Below are 5,535 nucleotides of genomic sequence, written 5' to 3'. Positions count from 1 at the left end.
CTATATGCTTACTTGCTATCTTTGATCATTGTTCCAAATTTAAACTAACCTACTTTGAAGCTTGACTAAAGAAGAATAAATCCTTCCAAATGTCTAAGTTTCTCAATAAAATCTAAAGGTAATGAACTACTTCGTTAACTAGTTTTAAAACTAGTTAGTCCATTCTATACTAGATCACTTTGGCAAACCGAAATAGAGTAAATTAATTTACAGATTTTAAGATATTCTACCTAAAGAACACCTTAATATTCAGCACATCCTTTTTATATCTTCAACCACATATTCCTTCAATCAAAATCCAAATAAATCCATGTTTAATCTATTTGCATTGATTTAATTTGCCTCAAAGGATTGTGTTATTCCTATCCTTCCTTCCATATCAAAACTGCAATGTGCGTACACCTCAATTTCTTCTTTGAGTTCTGGCAAGGGCAATCAGGTTGCCAATGGCAGCTTCATCGCCTGTTACCAAGTTATTTCATTCTAACCAATACTGCAATGGTACTAGTTATCATAAAAGATATCAAGCAGCCAAAAACGCCTCTGCACAAGTTAATGGACTGTGTAGGAGGGGATTATTAAAGGAGGCAATGGCGATACTGAACGAAATGTGTATATCTGTGTCTGTTACAGAGATGGAGAATGCCTATGCGTGTGTCCTGCAAACGTGCACCCACTACAAAGCCATTGCTGAAGGGAAGAAAACCCATACCCATATTCGCTCAAATGGATTTGACAAAAGGCTTAGCTTACAAACTAAACTTGTTAGCATGTATACCGCATTTGGAAATATGTCGGAAGCACGCGATGTGTTTGATAAAATGGCCAAGCCAAATGTCTTTGTTTGGAATGCCATGATTAGAGGATACGCTTCAAAGCAACTCTATGATTCGGCTCTTGCAGTTTTTCTGCAAATGCAAGTTGTAGGCGTGCAAATTAACCATCATACCTTTCCCTGTCTTCTCAAGGCTTGTGCTGGTCTGTCAGCTCTGCGACTGGGCAGGGGTTTGCATAACTGGATAATCAAAAGGGGTTTTCAATGTGATGTTTTCGTGGGCAATGCGCTTGTAGCGATGTATGCTAAATGTGATTGTATTCAAGATGCGCGTCAAGTGTTTGACCTTATTCCTCAACGAAATGAGGTCTCATGGAATTCAATGATTGCAGGTTATGCCCAGTTGGGTTATTATACTGAATCACTGCAAGTCTTCTGTCAAATGGAACTCGAAGACTTGAATCCCGGCTCCATGACAATTGCAAGTGTTCTTCCTGCATGTGCGAACCTAGGAGATTTGGTTCGAGGAAAGGAAATTCACGCTTATGTAACTAGAAATGGATTTGAGTTGGACGTTTCTGTAGGGACTACTCTTGTAGATATGTATGCCAAATGTAATTCCACTGAGAATTCTCGCAAGGTATTTGATAGCATGTCTAAAAGAGATGTTGCTTCCTGGAATGCCATGATCACAGGTTATGTTCGGGCCGGGCATTGTGGTGAGGCTTTAAAAGTCTTCTGCAAAATGCAAGGAATGCACACCAAACCCACCTCATTGACTATTGCCTCTCTTCTTCCAGCATGTTCCCATTTGGCAACACTCCGCCACGGAAAGCAGATCCATGATTTCGCTGTCAGATGTGGATTTGATTGCAATGGTTTCGTGGGCAGTGCGATCATAGATATGTATGTCAAATGTGGTAGCATTGAAATTGCACGCAAAGTATTTGACAAATTGTCTCAAAGAGATGTTATCTGTTGGACGACAATGATAATGGGGTATGCCTTGCATGGTTTTGGTCAGGATGCTCTCATACTCTTTCACCAGATGCAAGAGGAAGGCGTTAAGCCTAACTATGTTACATTGATTGCTATTCTGACTGCTTGCAGCCACTCAGGGATGACAGATGAAGCTTGGAAATACTTCAATTGTATGAAACACGATTACCTTATTGTGCCTAGAGTGGAACACTATGCATGTATGGTTGATCTTCTTGGTCGAGCGGGGCGCCTAGCTGAGGCATATGAGTTCATTAAAAATATGCCCATAGGACCTGATGCTGGAGTATGGGGGACTTTGCTTGGTGCCTGTAGGGTTCATTGCAATACAGATCTAGGAAAGGAAGTAGCAGAACACATTTTTGAATTAGAGCCACGTAATGCAGGTTACTATGTACTGTTGTCAAATATTTATGCTGCAGTTGGTAATTGGGATAATGTGTCCAAGCTGAAGTTAATGGTGAAAGATAGAGAAATGAAGAAGAACCGGGCCTTGAGCTGGATTGAGGTAAAGAATAATGTTCATGCATTTCTCGCTGAAGACAGATGACATCCGCAATGAGAAAAAAACCTATGCAAAATTGAACAGTTTGTATGAGCAGATGAAGGTGACTTAATTCGTGGCTGATACAAGCTATATACACCCTGCTCTTCATGGGGAGCAAAATATATATCCAGCTACAGAGAGAAGTTGTGCTATATTTTGGGATTGTTAATTTAATTTATTGGATACCTTTCAAAGAAGGCAAAAACTTTTTACAGAGGTGATTGACCCAGTGCACTGTCACCTAATTCGATTTCCAAATTTCATGCCATGAAATTTCAAGAGAGATGCAATCTATTTGTGATGTATAAAGAATTGTTCATGTTCTTATTTGAACTATAAGTATTCTTTAAAGGAACAGAGAATATTGTTACTCTTGTTCCAGTCTGGAAGGCTGAAGTTCATGCCTTATATTGATTCGTCCATTGGCAATCCACTTGATGGTAGATAGACTATTTTCCTTTATGACAGTATTTAGAGATCCAAGATACAACAAAATTGAGGGGATGCACCATTTCTGTCACAAATCGGGTTGAGTATGATACTTTATTATTGGATTGCAAGATCGTGGAACATCGTAGAACTGTTTTCGAACATAAAGCCATAGATAACAGGATTCTTCAATCCTAAAATGTTAAGGCATTGACTAATGAGGCAGATCATGATAGCAAGGGAAAGTCTTCAGTTGGAAAACTCTTTGCAAAATTGGACGGCTACCTTGAGCACCTGACGCCAGCAGGATATGCCTTTGTGATGTGAAAATTACCTGCACATGCAGATTCAATCCACCTGTCAGTTGATTAGGTAGATTTCAAGTGTTTGTCTTTCTAAAAGTAGCCGTGGTTGCTGACTGGCCTATTTTGGAGGAAGAGGCAAAGCAGTAAGTAATGGTTGGTGACAATCGAAATATAGGAAAAGGAAGTTCCCTCGAATTCAGAAGAACAGGAGAAAAGTAAATAATCCAGCCTTGATGATGGTGGCAAGGAAACATCCAGGTTGAGGTAGAGGTAAGCGTAAATGCCCATAAGTTTTTTATTAAAATAGAGACCTTTTAGTGCTATAGAGGGCTTCATAAAGCCATCAACTATTTTGAAATTCCAAGAGCCAATGGAGCCATGAAGGCCCAAGAGGAACCGCAAGCAAAATAAATTGAAGGAAAAACAAAGGAATTTATGCAATAGAGATCCTTAATATTATGAAACAAAGAGGACCCTAAAGCTAGTTGATGGAGAAAGAGTTTCATTTGGACACAATGGAAGTGTAAGGATAAAGTGTGCAAGTGATTGTAGATGGAGGTATTAAACATATTGAGAAGATGCTGGCATTGTTGTCAGAATCTTATTCCAGTTACAGAGCTGTATTGGTTAGATTTCTATTAGCTGTCGTTGAAATATAGAGTTTTCGGTTATATGCAGTTTTGAGGGATGATGTTGGGCATACTTGTTCCTACTATTTGAACAAATTCTTCTGGTACATTTAAATGTTTCGGTGACTGCATATAAATGAAGTTTTGGTTAGTATTTGTTGATTGCCATGTTACAGAGTTCTTCCAGATATTCCTGCTACCTACACATGCTTGCAGTTCATCATATGTTTTTAGTATAACAATTATATTTTGCTCTAGATAACAATTATGTGTGCGAGAGTGAGAGTTGAAGATGATACACTGCAAGTCTATTTCAATGTATATCTGACAATAGAATATAAGCAAGAGGAAGTTGAGTGAAATGTTGTAGTAGAGAGATTAGGTTTTACATACTATGTTGTAGAGGTTTGGTATTTGTTGATAGAAGATTTGTAAGCAGATTTGTTGCTGATAGTGGTTATTTTGCTTTCAACTAGAACTATTTCATGCATAGGCAGATGTAATTTTATCATTTCACTTTTTGGTAGTAAAACATTTTGTAATACATCTTTTGTATAAGGGTAGTTGGCTTGAATGATAGTGAGCCACGCAACAACGAGCAAACCGGTAGGAATCTTTGTAAAAATCACCTTAATTGGTGTTTACTTTCATGAGAATTAGTTTTCTGTGGCTTTTCCTAGTTTTGGTTGCCATGTTATATCTGGTGCTATGGTGTTGATAGTTCTTGTTCTTTCAAATAGTAACAGTCACTTCTATTCCAAGGTGATATCGGTGTGCATGTTTTGATAGATTGATGTTGGGTTGCCAATTAATTTTTGGCAAGAAAAGATCAATTATGATGAATCGTGGTTATAATAGTGAATAAAAAAAAGATCAGTTATGATGAATCGTGGTTATAAGAGTGAATCTTTGAAATCATTTGGAACAGATGCAAGAAGAAAAATTGAAGTTTTAGTAGAGCTTGAGAAAGGTTGAAGAAGAATACTTGGGTGTAATAATGGAGTCTTAATTGGTGGTTTGTGATATCAGTGCAATTGTGAAGGTTGAGTTAGAAGAATTTGATCACAACAAGATCAAAATGTTGGAAGTGAGTTTATCTGCAGATGAGTTGCAAAGGGTATGAAATCTTGGTTTTGATATATGGGAAGAATTCCCCTGGTTCAATGTCAAGGAATTTATCGTGTTCTTGCTGAATTGACTTTGGGATGGAAATCTAGTGGTGGATAAACCCTATGTGGTGACAAGAGATGTAATTGAAACATCAAGATATTGTTTAGTATTAGTGACTTATGAGGGAAGAAGACAATAAAAAACAAGGAAGTATAGAGTTAACTAGTATTGACCATGATCATCACAGACTCCTGGTAAATACTCATGAAGATCTAATGGTGAGTTATGTTGACTATGTCATCTCCTACAAAAATTCATTTTCAAAATTGTGATGGTGCTACTTTAGCTATAGTAGTCTATATTGCTCATAAAATGGTTAGAGAAGGCATTCAATTTGATCTTGAAAATGTTGAGATGACTATAGAAAATGGTTATGGGTTTTGATTTGGTTGATTGGTAATGAGTTTAATATTTCTATTTCTTAAGGTCTTAATTGAGTAGTGAGAGCACAGAGCGGAGGACCAACATCCTTGCCAAAAAACAGATGTGCAGATACCTAAGATACTTGCATAGTATATTTTTGATGAGGGCACAACCCAAGATAGAATGAACACAACAGGAAAAGGGGAATATTATTATTAGAAGTGATATGCTATTACATTCAATACAATGAGAATAGACTCAATGGCATGCCCTAGGGGCTTACAATGTTGTCTGATTATGGAGAAAAACCCTCCTCAC

General features: G+C 37.6%; 1 pseudogene across 1 annotated transcript; it reads left to right on the top strand.

The window, feature by feature from the left end:
* The first annotated feature begins 317 nt into the window (after positions 1-317).
* On the top strand, positions 318-3,852 carry LOC149567431 (putative pentatricopeptide repeat-containing protein At3g23330 pseudogene; annotated as a pseudogene). Its single transcript, XR_016362414.1, has one exon. The product of XR_016362414.1 is annotated as a putative pentatricopeptide repeat-containing protein At3g23330 pseudogene (transcript).
* Positions 3,853-5,535: the final 1,683 nt, after the last annotated feature.

Source organism: Cupressus sempervirens, chromosome 3 (genome assembly GCF_028749045.1).
Source record: "Cupressus sempervirens isolate cs-2001-9-10 chromosome 3, ASM2874904v1, whole genome shotgun sequence".
Lineage (NCBI taxonomy): Eukaryota > Viridiplantae > Streptophyta > Pinopsida > Cupressales > Cupressaceae > Cupressus > Cupressus sempervirens.
The sequence above is the reverse complement of the archived record's forward strand: the minus strand, read 5'-3'. Positions and strand labels throughout refer to the sequence as shown.